Genomic DNA, 15,070 nt, shown 5'->3' with positions numbered 1-15,070 from the left:
CACCAGCTCTCTCAGCACTCATGGATGTATCCCATCAGGACCCATGGACTTATACAAGTCAAGTTTACCTAGATGTTCTCTAAACCAATTCTCCTCGACCAAGGGAAAAGCTTGCTTCCGATATTTCTGTATCCTGGTCTCTTGGGTTGGAGATTCTTAAGGGCTGCTCCTGTCAGTGAAGACCGATGCAAAGACAGCATTCAGCAGCACTGCCTTCTCTGCTTGCTCTTGTTTCTTCCTCTTGTTTAGTAACGTCTGCCATTATCCTTTGTTTTCTTCTTGTTATGGATGTATTTGAAAACCATTCATTAAATTAAAGACCATTCATGTTAAGAACGTTATTATGAGCTTCAGTAACAGAAAAATATATCTACGACACTTAGGGGAAATAAGTTTTTTTTTATATCCCCTGCTTAGCAATTTGTCCTCACAAGAGCAACAGAGGAAAAAACACAGCCCCAGTCTAAGCAAACCAAATTCCCAGAGTAGTCTGGCTCACCAACAGCAATAGAACACCAAAGCATGGCACATCCAGGGAGGTTTAGGAATTTTCTGAGATACTTGCTCAAAGATAAGATTGATAAGAGCAATTCCTCCTCTTATTTGGGACATTTCGCTGGAAAAAGGTCAGGAAAAAAGAGAGCCAAAGGACTTTCTATGGGTGTTTTAGTAAAAAAAAATCAAAAAGGTACTGGATAGAAGACACTGATGTTATTGTCGTGTCATGTTACTCCATTCAGCAATACCATCTGGAGTAAGTTACTGTATGTTTGGTACTGGGCCTGTATTTGTCTCCAGTGAAGTGTATGTTCCTTATTTAGTATTTTTTCCTATTTAGTTTAACTCTTTAGTTGACTGCAGTTTAACTCTAAAAAATTCCATGAAAAAAGAGAACTTCGAAACCATGGCCTCTGTTTTTTGCTTTGTGGGGTTTGGGGTTTTTGCCTTTTTCTTTTTTCTTTTTTTTTTTTTTTTGTGTGTGTGTGTGTGTGTGTGTGTGTTTTTGTTTTGTTGTGTTTTGTTTTGGTTGGTAGGTTTTTTTTGTCTGAGGAACTTTTACTGTCTAATAACCAGTTTGCATTCAGGTCATGTAAGCTCCCATAGCTTGTCTTTCAACAGAGTGAGCAAACAAGGAAAATGAAGGTGAGCTTTTCACTCTTCCATCAGACATGGCCTACAGGAGCTACCTACTTTGAGGACAGAGTCCTCATGGTGTGAATTATGTTGCAAAGCACAAAGAAACTAAGGAAATCAGGGTTTTTGAAGTTAGCCTTGATGCCCTCCTCAGACTGCAAACACCTTTGGCCAGTGGGAATGGTCTGGTGGTTTCCACAGGGACTGCAGAACTGGCTACCTTGGGCACAGTCCTGAGTAAATCTATCAGCCAAAGCTGGCATGAACTGAGCTTTGTGATTCCCTTTTCTTCTCTGCAACTCACCCAGCCCTTTACAAACTGCGGCAATCAGCTCTTCTCTGCTTTACCATGGTAGGTAGGGAAGAGGCCTCAGCAGCTGTCAGGACACGCTGATAAAAGTGGAAGGGTAGATGGGGGACAGCTGCAGGCAAGGCAGCCTGACAGCTGGAACGTCCAAGAAGGGCAAGTGCCGCCCTGGCAAGGAGACCATCAGGAGTACGGGAGCGGAGTGCCTGTTCCGGGGATCCCGCGGCCCCCACCGCCGCGCGGCTCTGCCCGGCCCTCCGCCATCTTCCCGCGCCCCCTCACGCCGCCATCTTGCCCCGGGGCGCGGCTGGCGGTGCGCGGGCGAGGGGCGCCACCTGGCGGCGCGCGGGACAGCGTGCGCGGGGCGCTCCAGCCTGAGGGGAGCCTCGTCCGCCGGCCCTGCTCGCTCTCATTGCATTGGCACAAAGCGGCTCCTGCTCGCTCTCAATTGCACAAAGCGGCTCCTGCTCGCTCTCAATTGCACAAAGCGGCTCCTGCTCGCTCTTAACTGCTCAGAGACAGCGGCCCCGGCAAGGCGAGGGGGCCCCTCGGCCTGTCCGCTGGGTCTCCCCTCGCAGGCTTGCAGCTCCAGGCGTGCAGGTTGTTGGCGATGCTGACATTTCTGTACTAGGAGCAAAACTGACTTAATCAGTAATAAATACAGCCTTGTTGTTATTTCAAGTATCTGCATATTAGGCTTTGCTGAACTAGATTCAGTATCTGAAGAAAGAAGGAAACATCGCTTATGATTATAGATTATTTTAAATTAAGTGTTTTATGACAAACAACGGGCTTTACTTTGCACTTAGCAGACAGCTATTGCCAATTTCTGTAAGCACCATTTACTCCCGGAAACAGAACAGGAACTCCCACATTCTGACTCCCATATCATATATACCTTCAGTTGTTTGGATTGGAGTATTTTAGCTGCCATTCTATCAGAAAAAAAAAATCCTGCTCGGGAAACCAAGAAACTAGTCCTGGAAATCAGGTGAATTGTTGCCTGATTGCTAAATTCTTGACAGGCATTTCTAGATTTTTCAAATGTGGTCCTTAGTCATTCCCTGGAATGCCTGATGTACCAAGCAGCAAGTTCAACATTTTGCATATTTCTGAATATTTTTCCTTGCTGTTATATGTCTTCTGGAACGTTAGAAAAATGGTCTGTTTGTTTCACTTTGTCTTGTTTGGACAAACAATTTGCCTTCTTAATTCTTTCTTGTCAATTTTTTGATGGTGATACGTCTCCTAATTTTGTTGGTTTGTGATGTGCTCTTCAAGCTGGCATTGTCAGTGAAAGAAAAAAGGCTGTGTGACATGCACTTCCTTCCCAGTTATTTAATCCAACATACTACTGCCTCTCTAAGCAGCCCAGAGCTGTAAGAATCTGTGGGCAGTTTAGAATTGTGAGAATAGTTAACATCTGCATCATAGGTACTTTAAGGTACTCCTACTGCCAATCTCTTAGGCATCACGGTGATTAAAGAGCCAATGAATTATACACAACAGATGTGGTGTGGTTTTTTTATTAGATTTCTCTTATAGAAGTTCACAAGAACTGCATTTACTGGAAAGAACTGCATTTATATTTGTGTTTCTGTATGTGAGGTGTTTTTTTCTGTTTTAATGCTGAGATGTTTGGTGTCACCAAAATATGTTGGTTATGCTTACTCTTCCTTCTCCAATATTTTGTATTTCTCAGTCCCTACAGAGGGTGAGATTTATTTCTTAGTTGGCTGGCGTCGTTATCTGTAAAAACCTCCCAATAGATATGATTCTGTATTCATTTTACATATGTCCAGTAGAATGACACAAGTTTATTTTACGACTCCTTGTTTATATTTTTAAATAATATAATTATTTTCTCACTGTCTGCAGGGCTTTATTGACTGTTACTATTAGAAACCTCCATGGAAAAATTTTAATTCCTTATGTTCTTCCCAATGAGTAAATACAAGTAACAAGGAACTAGAATAGGATGTTCAAATTCTAAGCATATCAGTGCTGGAAGTGCTATTGATTCAGAATACCAAGAAACTTAGTGGACTTCTGTTAATGAGACCAAAAGAGAAAATTTCCTGGTAATTTCCAAGTACTCAAGCCGTGCAGAATTCCAGTCTGTTTCAGCACAAGTGCCTTGCTGCCCAAGGACTGAATTAATGCTCTCACCAGGTCTCCTTGTGATCTGGTAAAGCAGGTAAGAGAGTCTATTCTTAATTCGACACTGCTCACAGGATATAATTTTTTCTTAAATAACAACACCCAGAACTGATATGAAATTACTAAGTTATGCAACATCTGGAGCAAAGAGGACTCTTGGAAAATATCTAGGGATGCAGCTTGAGTTCTTGTAGAAAGAAAAAGAGATGTGTTTCACAGGCACTAAAATCTGGTTTCTAAAAAGGAGTAAAAATAGATAAGAACAAACACTTACTATCGATGTGATTAATACCCTAGTTGAAAGCAAGAACACCTGATTTAAAATCAATATTGAGATCCCAGAAGTTAGAAGTTTAGCTAAGAATCTCTGGCATTTGAACTAGTTTTTAGAAAAGGAGCAAAGATATTGTACTGCCTACCGAATTACTTAATGCCAACCGTCAGCATCTGTCTATAACACACATGCACACACCTACAAGGAGTCCTGTTTATTCTTATCGTTATTCTTGCTCTGTAGCATGACTAATTCTTAATGTGTTGTTGCACATAGCTTCTACAGAGTAAAATCAAGAGTCAAATAGTAATTTTTTACAATTTATGAGGATTTCTAACCTGAACATTTTCTTGCAAGACTTATGTTGCATATTAAGGTTTTCATATGAATTTTTTAAACTTCAGTGTGCAAATACATTTTATAGTTATAAAACATATCTCACTTTAGACCTGAGCAGCTGATACAGCTCAGCAGCAAACAAACCTTTGTAATGTATTTTTTTTCTAATATCTCATTTGTGATTTAGTCATTACCCTGCAGCCTTTTTTCAAAAATAGGAATGTTGAAGAGCAAATTATAGCAAATTACACTAACACAGAGCAGGTCTAGGACAGAGATGGGCTGGCCTATAATGTTCTATTAGTACTATGCTGTCTGCATTTTCAAGTTGCAGAAAGTCTTGAGTGTAGCCCATTCAAAATCTGTACTAATAAGGATACCAGTTTCCTTTAGGTTTTCTCTGGCATCCTTGGAGCATTTTCGTTTCAGTCACCTGAGTCAGTGGTAACAGCCTCTGGATAAGTTATTTCTCACTTCTGTTTCTTTTGCCTAATGAGTTTTAGTCTGTTCATGTTTAGAGACTCCTTTAGTTATAAGCTGTGGCAGACCCCTCAACTGAGACTAGGATATGAAATTTTTAAACTTGAGTTTTAGAAATGGCAGCCTTAGGGACTGAAATATCAGGATCATTTAGTTACAAAACAAGAGGCAAGCCTGTATATGCAGATAAAATGTAGCTTCCTTTGCAAGAGCATTGAGGTCTACTTGTGGTAAATCAGCATCAGGAATTTAAAAGTTCTAATTTAAGTAACCATCATAACTAAGTTTATATTAAATGTCTGCATGAGTGCAGTAAACTGCCCTCTTGGCATTGCTTCAGGAGGGCTTTAGTAGAACTGCATTACTGTCACTGAACTGTGCCTTATAGAGGGGTACAATATGCCATAACACAGTTTCAATAGAGGCCAAATTACCATGCTTTCCAAGTACTGATGTTTTCTGTAATTAAATGTGATGAGTCTGAGCTGTTCTGTTTTTTTTTTTTTCCTCTGGGACAAAGGGTTTCATCCATATCCTGGGGTACAATGCAAAAATGTGTATTCTATCACCATCTGTTGAAATGTGGGAGGGATGGTGATCCTTATCTCTGTGGGAGATATCCTCTGCTGATGTGCCATCTGATAAAATCAGGGGAATGATCATCATAATCATCATCTTTTCACAACCCATCCTTCCTCCAGAAGATATATTCCGTTAATGGGCCATTAAGTCTTATTGTGTGACTGATAAGATTACATCATCCCATTGGGAGACGCCCCAGCCAGGGGCAGGAGCCAAACCTTTCCTACCTAGATAAAAAACTGGGGTTTGGGACGCGAAGTGAGACCTTTCCACTGGATCCCAGAGGAAAGTCGGACCTTTTCCACATCATCGCTGGATCTTCGGAGGAAAACTGCACCTTCTACAGGAGCACTGCTTCAACAGAACCACATCTGTCATCCAGGAGGACTGCAGCCACCATTTATAGGGACTGCTACCAACACCCTGACTGACAGGGTGTCAGGTTGTATTCTAACTCTGTCAGTGGTTTTCTTTTGTATTATTTCATGTAATTTTTTTTTGTCTTTTTTCCTATTAAATTGTATTACTGACTTGGAGTCTCTCACTGGTTTTGCTTTCAAACCAATACAATCCATTTGTTTTCACTCTGATGCCATAGGAACCTGAAAGCAAATAACAAAGGGTTACCACCTTCCTGCCTCATCTAGTTACTGAAATTACCCTCATTTTTGATGTACCACAGCACTTCCTAGATCCCCTGTAAATTCACTTTCCATAAAAGAGAAAGATACATATATCCCTTCCGCTAGTCCCCGTCTCCTAGAGCTCATTTTCCTAATGAAAACAGCACTTAGAGTAGGTGCTGCTGACAATCTATTAAGCAGGTTAAGTCTCTCTTTTTCTTGCTCTTTTTCACAGATAAATGAAACAGTTAAAGAAGAAGATGTGAGTGAAATTCATGAGACCTGAACCAAAAATTGAGATGTTTTTAAAATATATTACTTTTTTTAAAGAAAAGGCTTTTGAATTATAAAAATACTGGCAAGTGAATTTTAGGAGTACTTTTAATCACATTTTGAAAGAGTGAAAAAATGCTGAGAAGAAAATTTAATTAATCCTGGCAATTGTGATAGGCTATATTTCCCCCATTTTTCAGCAGAGTAATGAAGTCCAACTACTAATAAAAATAGAATTTAGAAAGTCATTAAGTATTTATAGTGGTATAGTGATGCATCTGGGACAGCTCTAACAAAACTGATTAGCTCATGGAGTAGAAAACAATTCTGAATGCAGATGCTTGAAACATTTTTTGTGCTGAATGTCTGATGTAGTCTAGGGAAGGAGAAATTCAGACAACAGTTCTGAAGCCTGCACTAGCTGAAGGCTTTTGTGCCCACATTGGCCCAATAGAAAGATATGCAAACTGAGATGTTTCATCATTCTGATTTGTCTGAATCCTATAAATCTCTTATAAAACAATTTTTTCTCTTATAATTTGTTCTTCATTTCAATTTTCTTTCATTCAATACGCGATTAAACCAGAATGAAAAAAAATTGTTTCTAATAAATTCACCTTCTTGGTGATGTTTGTTTTATATGGCTCTAACCATGATTCTTTTACCTTTTACAAGTGGGACATGATTTGCCACCAAGGCAGAATGGAGGTTCTACAGCAACAGCAAATGAATGTCACATATACAGAATTATGTTTGTGATTCCTGCCATGCAAGGACTAAAGTAGTTAAATAAATGTATTCTTGAATTAACTAAAAGTATTAATAGAAGAGCAAGACCATGGCCAATGAGAACACCACAAAATAGACTATGTTAAGAATGTTAAAACTTACCATGGCTAAATTAAAGTTTTTAGACTCTCAAAAAATCATTACAGAAAATTGATACAATCATGTCAGTAAAAACGTTGCATTACCAGAGTTTCTCGCTATGATTACTCATGCATGGTCATTGCCATCTTTGTTCACAGTTTTGATTTTTCTCTACGTGTCAGGTAGAAACATGCATTGCTCTTTTGTATTGGTTTAAACACAAATAATACAGCTTGCTTAAATTCTGGCAGGTCCTGTGTCAGCTGAGACTTCTGTTGTATCAAGATATGTCTTTTTCGGTTTTTCTTGAAGTTCTCAGACAAGATAATTCTTTCAGGAGACCTAAAGAAAATGGGAGACTTCATTCACTACAGCAGGCAGCAGTAACAAATATTGGTGACCGTTCTCATGTAAGGTGGAGATGATGTGCTTAATGGCATCACAAGGTAAGTCCAGACATGCTTGGCTCCTGTCATTTTTCCTTTCATACATCTGATGAAGAGTAAATATGTGTGTGTACAAATATATATCTCACAATTATGAGTACCACTCCCCTATTCATTCCTAACAATGTAGATTCATTTTTCCTTAAAGGTCTTTTTGTCTTTCTCAACTAAAGCAGACCAAACTGATGACTGACACCATTTGTTGGAGGGTCAATGAGCTCTGTCCCTCTACCTTCTTCCTTGCTTGCCTATCAAAGGCCGTTCTGCATGAATTCCCATTGCCCTCTCAGTACTTAAGAAATCGAAAGGCCAGTTTGTGCTCTCTATTGTGCCAGCAGCATTCAGTGAATCTATTGTCTCTCAGCTAGTTTCATTTCACAATCAGGATAAACAATCGGAAAAAAGGAGACAGCAGAGCAGAGCACTTGGAGTATGTCTACATCACATCAAGGTCATTTTCAGCCCAAAAATCCAGTGAAACATTTGTTCAACACACGAGTACAAGGTCTTTCTCACTGTGAGATGCCAGGTAAACCTTTCTTCTAACAGCTCTGCTCTGTGATTCTGCTACTACTCCTTACTTTGCTTGCTGCCCTGCATACTCTTTTTTCCTTTAACCACAAACATTTCTGCTATTTAAATTCTTCTAGAATGAATATAACCTGTGGATTTTCTGGTCATCCAGGTGTAGACAACTCTAAAATAAATTATCTTTGCCTCTTTCTTCTTCCCAGCTGTAACATTTATACCTCAAAACTTTTGCTGGGCAGATTTACTAAAACTGGCTAACTCAGGTTTCTGCACACAATTACAAAACATATTACAATGATCTATATATGGTGTGAGTGCATTATATGATTTTCTTATATATCGTGACTGCTTATTTAAGCAAAGCTGCCTCCTAGACAGACAGGATTAGGGTGAGAAGTGTTGCTTCTTGAGGAGGTTAAAGTCTGGCCCAGTGACTACATGCTATGGACAGAGAGTAATGGAGTAAAATGGTGCTGCTACTGATAGATCATATTAATTTCATGGTTGGAACTGAAGGTAATTTCAGACTCCATTAAGAGATAAGAGAATACTCTTTCTAGGACTCGAAAGATCAGGTTTTGATCCTAGTCGTGATGATCCCAGTCATAGTACATAGAGATGTAGCTATTTCATAGACTCTTTCTATCTCAGATTAGGCTGGGGGAGGGCATTGAAGCAGCACAAGGTGTAAGCTTGCTTGAGAATTAAACTTATGTGTTGGGTATTTATTAAACCACTGATACCTCAGAGGAAACAAAAATAATCACTGGTTTATTTAAGAGAATGATCTTCTTCTGTTTACCCAAAGCCACAGAAGTAATTTTCTCTCCATCTTTATGCTAGCCGCAGCTTCCCAGTGGAATTCCACTTTAAATCTCTTACATAATCAGAGCACTTTCAGGGGAGAATTTGACCCTGAGGGAGGCAGGAGAACCGAACAGATTTGCTAAATAGTCATGTGATAAAAATTGTCTTTTCATTAGCCCTTCATGAAGCGCAGAGATTGCCTTGAAACATGCCCTAGCTAGTATCAGAAATAGCCAAGAGATGAAAAACATTCTTATGTGTCACTGGTGGGATTTCGGGGTCCCTTTGGGATCCCTGAGACTGCTTCTGCAGCCCTCAGTGACGGAGCAAGTTCCCGAGCCTTGCCGAGATAGAATTCTGGCTCGTGGTGAGCTCTCAGACCAGCAGGGAAAAGAAACCAGCATATGCAGAAAGGCACAAATCCATCGTTTATTCTATGAAGGCATACTATCTAGCATATACCAACAGCTATTGTTTTACAGGGGTTTTTATATCTTTTGAGGGTTTTACAATTTGCACCAATTACCAAGGGAATTCTACTTTCTAACCAATCCCTGAGGGATTTTACATTCAAAGCTGGCCTATGGATACTAAAATAAAATAAACCACTAATATTGAAGACAGATAAGAGGGTCTTCCAAAGGGGGAGGGAACTAAATTCCTTTTGTATTTGTCATTTCACAAGCCATTTCTTATCTCTAGCCATGGTTTTCCAAGGAGCTTGTTCTGAGGATGCAGGGAAACTTTCTTCTGTGTTTTCTGCTCCCTCCACACTTGTGCTCAAATGAAATGGGAAAAGAAGACCCTAAGATATCCTACGACAGTATTCCTAATGAGTTTCTCCCAGGTCTCCATTTGAAACGACATCCTTTTCTTACCAGGACAGAAGTACAGGAGTACGCTGGACATGCAGGTTCTCATACATTGTTTCTCCCCTTAAATGCAGAATACTTTAGCATGAGTTGCATTTTAGGGTCCACAGAAATTAGTCCTTACAGCCCAGGTGTTTATATGCAAAAAGAAAAATGAGCAAGTCTCATGATCACTGGGAAGCAAAACTTCAGTAGTTCAGAGAAGTTTCTTTCCTGTTTTTCCCTGTATGGCATATCTAGTTCACCTACCCTGTCTGCAGGTAGCCTGTTTTTTTTAATCCCCTGTTTGACAATGGTAAGAGGTTTTTTTCTACTTCACACTTTGAGGGCTAAGAATTTCCTGTATTGTTCTTCCAAACATGTTACTTTCATCTCTAAACTTTTCCATGAAGTATGAGCAGTTTATGCAGCTTCCATGGGATATAAAGTCTAATAAGATAGGTTTTTCCTTCTCACTGAAGTGGCAAGAACAAAATATATATAAATTAAAGGTCATCTCCTCTTAATGGAATAAGCATCTGGGGCATGAGGAGAAGATATGCCTTATCATTTTAATGACTAGTGAAAGAGTGATATTATGAACCAATACAACACTTGGTCATGGTCAAGCATTAACAAAAACTTATCAGTGGTAAAAAATTAAAGTGCCAATATATATTTTATAAAAGTATCTAAAACTATGGCTGGTCTGAAGCAGATACTTTGAAGCAGGGTGTGATGCAAAACAGAATTGGTTATAATATTGTTCATTTTAAAATACTACTGAAACCACTGATAATCCAAAGATAGTGATAACCTCCGTGTTTCAAGTCAGTGATGCATAGAATTCTGTCCTGTCTTGATAATTTTCTACTGAAACAGAAAGAAATGAAAATATTTTCTTGTTTGTAAAGAGTAAGTCCTTTACAAAAATCCATACTTGCAATTAGAAATAGTCTGGCAAAAGATACTGTAAGAGGGATATCTCTGAGGTTTTGAGCAAAGCATTTATATTTTTCTTTCTGGCTAGAATTTTATTTTATTGCATACTTACTCCTGAATATTATTTTTATTTATTTATTTTTAATGCTTCTATTTTTTTTCCCCCAGCATTATAGCTGAGGTATCCTTGTCATTGAACAGGGACAGAGTGCTTCCCAAGGGAAGGAGATCCTGGCAGCAAGGCAGGCGGAGTACCATCACCCCAAAGAGAGCCAGGTCTACTGTGCCAGAGGAGGGCAATCGTGACAGGTCTGTCTATAGTCTCCAGCCAAAAGTGGAGGTTAACAGATGAATACAGAGTGATGAGATAAATCCAGGGTCAAGCTAGGAAGTCAAATCCATGTGTCAGAGTTGGGATTCAAATCCACGGGGTTCCTGGCCAGTGTGGGCAATATAGGTGCAATATCGCTCTGGCAGAAAACTAGTGTGAGAGCCCAGCCTAAAAGCAGATCTTGGAGAAAGGTGAGGAGTCCCTGCAAGAGCTTCTCAGGCAACACTCCTGCCTGTGGCTTTATGGCTGGAGAACTGCGCTGTCTATGTTGGCCCTGAGACCAGGCAGGTGGCTTCCAGGAGAGAAGGGCGTGCTCAGGGAGCATAGCTGTTTATAGCCCATGCCAGGATTATGTTTCCTTTTTATTACTCGCTTTACACATAATGCATAAAAATGAGACATTTTTTCAGAACTAAGTGTCAGAAAGCCATGAGATTCAGTGAGCATCAGGTCTCTGGTTGCTATTTATGTCTTTGAGAATCTCATTATGCAATTTTAAAAACCAGGAAATTATTTGATAAGAACAAAATTATAAAGGAAGTGAGTCATCTGGAAGAAATGTATAAGGTGAGAAGATACAGCTCAACTCTTAACTGGTATTTGACAGAGCAGAGCACTGAAATACTTTATGGTAGAATCATCTGATATATCATGGTTCTTGCCAGCCAGCCAGCACTAAAAATCGTTAAGGATTCTGCTTTGGAGGGTACTCTGTGAAGGGAGAGGGATACCAAAAAACAGGAGAAGAAGAAATTAGTAGTAGACCTAGACAATATAAAATTGAAATAATGGAAAATTAAAATCCTCTTTATAAATATTACTTCATATGCCCATCTCTGGGGGAAGAAGTTCCTGGCTTCCCAATGTTTTCTGATGGAGGAAAGACATGTCTGACATCAGCAGAAAAAGTAATGTATCCGAAGAACCAGAGAATCCTGAATAGCAGAGGAATTTTTCAGGTTCAGTAACATACGAAAATCTTCCCCACTAGACTACTTCTGACAACTAGTCAGTCGCAAAACATTCTAAAAAATGGCATGCCAAACTGGACATTTACCAAGTTCACTCCACTTGAGGTACAGATTTAAAAAGCTCATTGAGACAAAGTCTCCATCAGCAGAAAGACTGTGATGTTAAAGAAAGACTGATTTTTATTTCTCTCTGTAACTGACATTTGTTTTAATTACAGAATGGGAGTGCTTGCATGGTAGTGATCCCAGGCTGCATAAGCAATCACTTGTTTGCATACAAAAATCCGAGGACAAAGTGTGAATTCTACAGTTGAAATATCTGTTTTGCTTTTATTTATTTTTTAATCTGCTTCTATTCCTGTATTGTGTTACAGAAACTAGGATGATCCTTTTTCCCTGTGAAGAAATGTGAGAATATATTTGCATAAGGCATCTTGATACATAGTAACTGGCAGAAACCAGAGCAGTGGAGACTTTGAGCACATGAGAAGGATACAGAAGAGTCTGACCATTCTTTGTGTAGCTGGGATAAGTATTGAACTGAAATTATAGCAAGATAGAATCTGGTGGGGCTATAGAGAAACCCTTCTATCAAGGAAGGGTAGTGAAGCCTTGGATTACCACAAAGGAAGGGATAGAGGCTCCATTTCTGAAGGTTATTAAAAACAGGTTGGCAAACATCTCTATAGCCTGGCATATGCAGAAATGATCATGACTTGAGGAAAGGAAATGGTCTATATCTCTCTTTCTTTTTGGATTGGTTCAAAGAGATGATCAATAAGGCTAAATGTTCCTTCAGTTAAGAGACACCCTGTCTCAGTGATTTCTCAGTGTGTCTCAGGAATTTCTGATCGCATGACATCCTGGAAACGTGGAAGCAATTGTGGTTTATGAGGACATCTTTCTGGGGGAGCAGAGGGGTGTGTGCAGTCTCCATAGATGCCCAGTGCTAATTGTACATAAAAAACCAAACAAATTAAAAAATCATTGAAGAGTTCTGGAAACAGAAATGACTAATACAGTGAGAAGTGAGGAGGACAGGAAAAACTCATTAAAGAAAAAGGCAGATTTCAGTTGAATGCCACTACTACCAGTGGAATGACCAGTATATCTTTAGACCATGATGCAGGCTAAGAACAGAATTGTTCCACAGTTGCTGTCTGTCACTATTACCCAGGCCCTCCCAGTAGATCTTAAGAGCAGTCGGGGTTTCTGTTCTTAAGCACTGCAGACATCTGTAACGTTTCTGCCTGTGTGGGAGGGCTGAAAGATGGGAGGAATTTGAGAACATCAGTAATGTTCTGCTCAGCTGAGAAACTCAAATTGTTCTGTGCTGAACTGGGACTCACTCGTCTTAGGCTTGCCAGGCAGTCATCCTGACAAATTGAAATTCAATCTTGCATTCTCAGACTTGCTGAATGCTCTTTGAAAAACTACAGCATTTACAGGATATGTTACAGTCACAGAGAAGAACACAAAGATTTGTTCAGGAAAATCCTTTATGCAGAAATCTATATTAAGTTATGTGCTTAGGCTAAGATTTTCTAAAGTTTAACCTGGATTACATTAAAAATAAAGTTCTTGATGGCTTTTCTGAGGACTGAGAGATCATTTTTTCTTATCCAGTCTCTTTAGAAGCTTTCAGTCATATATTACATCAAATAACTAACAACATCAACATTTTCAATTAATGAGATAATCACTGTTACCTGTTAATTTTCTACCTGTGAGTATATTCCTTTTAGAATTCTAGATTATCATTGTTCTATCTTCTCTTTAGAAGAAGAAAAAAATACATGTTGTTTTATGTGATGAAGATTCTAGAATGTTGGGGTTTTTTTCTGCAATAGCTCATGTACTAGTTAATCCTCTAAACAGAGAATAGTTTTATTCTTAAATGAAAATGTTTCTTCTTCAAGTCTGTGACAGATGCTAAGTGACAGTCTTCATACAGCCTGGAGGAAGTATGAAACATACTTTTAATTTCAAGTTTTGATGTATTTTCTAGTATTTTTGAAATAAATATTTAAGCTTGGTTAGTGCCAGATCAAACCCGCAGTGCAGCAACAGAACAAGCCTTCCTATGATGCCTCATGAACTAGAATGAACCTGAGGAATGCATCTATAAAAGCATACATTTGTTCAGTATTCCCAGTAACCTGAGAGTGTGGGGAAGACTACCTGCCACCTTCAGCAATTAATGCCACTTGCTTTTTTGAGGTTTCTCTGAGTTTCTGAGGTATGTACAACATTGTGGGTGGTCATCAGAATAAGCAGTTTCTTTGCTGTAGTTTTCACTGGCTGTAGTTACCTTTTTTATCTGTTTTGCTTTCATACTGCCTCCCTGCTCTGTTCCTTTGTGTAAGTGTGTAACTGCTACTTCTGCTGTAACTAAACTGTCATCAAAAATTAATCACCTAACGTTAATCTTTTGGATCCTTGAAAACCAATATGTCATCACTTCTTTTTTTAATATATGATTATCATTTTTTTTCAGCTTGAGACCTCTTATTTGAAATTCTCTCAAACTTTCAATATTTGGAAAAATTTATTAGAGATGAGGAGATACTACAAAGTTAACTGATGGTGTGTGTGCAAGGCTCTCCAGCATTTCTTCAGACTCACTTTGTTAGCTGTTCAGATCTCCCAACAGATTGTGGGCACTTAGTACCTCTGAAGCTACTAATTTACTATGAAACTTATTAAAAAGCTTAGTATTTTAATTAAATTATCAGTAATTCTGGAGAAAATGTGGTATTATTTTTCACACCTGCTAATCCATGCTCAGATGAGGTGTAAATGTCACTGAACCATATGAGCTCATGTGTGTTACTTGAATAAGTGTTTGCCACAAGAACGTTGAGTAAAAAAACGAAGGGCGGAGAAAAAATACTGAATCTTTTTAAGGTAATGCATAATAATAATAATAATAATAATAATAATAATAAAAATCATCATTATAGCAGTTGTAACCAGATCAGGCTTCTGATCCAGTTGTCCAGTTCATCTCATAAGCAGCAGAGAGCTTGGAAGACCAGTACTGTGGGAGTCAGCCCTCGACCCCATACAGTACCATGAGGAGAGAACCAGAAGCCTGTGCTAAAAGGCCTCCTTTGGGGCATGCAATTGTTTGCTTCAATGTGGATTTA

General features: G+C 39.0%; 1 protein-coding gene across 3 annotated transcripts in view; it reads left to right on the top strand.

Annotated features, from left to right (window-relative positions):
* Positions 1 to 7,839: 7,839 nt before the first annotated feature.
* LOC106857798 (atrial natriuretic peptide receptor 2-like) overlaps positions 7,840 to 15,070 on the top strand; it is a 46,648-nt gene continuing 39,417 nt past the window's right edge. For all 3 annotated transcript variants that reach the window (XM_088156017.1, XM_088156019.1, XM_088156018.1), the window contains exon 1: positions 7,840 to 8,017. The gene's annotated coding sequence lies outside the window, so the exon portion shown is untranslated. The remainder of the gene's footprint in view (positions 8,018 to 15,070) is intronic.

Source organism: Sturnus vulgaris, chromosome Z, assembly GCF_052056855.1.
Source record: "Sturnus vulgaris isolate bStuVul1 chromosome Z, bStuVul1.hap1, whole genome shotgun sequence".
Classification (NCBI taxonomy): domain Eukaryota; kingdom Metazoa; phylum Chordata; class Aves; order Passeriformes; family Sturnidae; genus Sturnus; species Sturnus vulgaris.
Note: the sequence above shows the minus strand (reverse complement) of the source record. Positions and strands in the feature narration are given on the sequence as shown.